The sequence below is a fragment of the Arachis stenosperma genome, chromosome 3 (genome assembly GCF_014773155.1).
Source record: "Arachis stenosperma cultivar V10309 chromosome 3, arast.V10309.gnm1.PFL2, whole genome shotgun sequence".
Classification (NCBI taxonomy): domain Eukaryota; kingdom Viridiplantae; phylum Streptophyta; class Magnoliopsida; order Fabales; family Fabaceae; genus Arachis; species Arachis stenosperma.
In genome coordinates, this window is record NC_080379.1 from 635,120 (window position 1) to 636,056 (window position 937).

Genomic DNA, 937 nt, shown 5'->3' on the forward strand with positions numbered 1-937 from the left:
TTCAATATTTTAATTTTTAAAATATTATTTTTGATATTTTAAAAAATAAATTAATTTAGAATTAAAATATATATTAGAGGTGATTGATAAAATAAAATTAATATTATATTAATAGAGAATTAATAAAATTTTGTCACTCGTATAATTGTATTGATAAAATAAAATCGGTATTATTATTTTTAAACTATATATGACCTTCATTATTAGTCAACTCCTAATCAATATTCATTTCATCATATATGGTATTTTATTGACTCTTATGCATGAAATTTGAACGTTTGAATTTAACTAGAGAATCAATTCTTTTTAAACAATAACAAACTCTTTTTGAAGTTATTTTTTAATTTTAAATTATAAATCTTAAATTGAATTATTAACATTGAAGTCTAAATTCTTAAAAAAATAATTTTATAATAAAAATTACTAATATTAATTAATTAAAAATTTAATTATGTATATTTATTCTTGAAAGAAAATTATCAGTTACCTTAAACTAAGCCAATGCCGACAACGTTAGTGCAAATAATTGTACTTATAATTCTTTTAAAGCTCTAACGAAGCAGATATAGAATAATCTTTTTTTCTTTAAAGAGAGAGAGAGAGAGAGAGAGATAATATAATGCAGCTCGCAAATATAATGAAGATATATATCGGTCTACTATTCATTTGAAGGCTATCTAAATTTACTTATCCTCATTGGTTCCGAACATTATATTGAAACACACCAACCATGCAAAATTAATTAAAGCCAAATAATAAATCAATCAACCTAGTTGGAGGACAATGCAAGAACAAATTAAAAGTATAGAACCCTATAATGTTGGATGGATTCATGGTTTAAATCCATAAAATATAAGATCAATGACCCCCTTGGTCTCCACCCCACCATTTTGCAAAACTTTACATTGGAATATGTGTGACAAATTTCCGAACACAT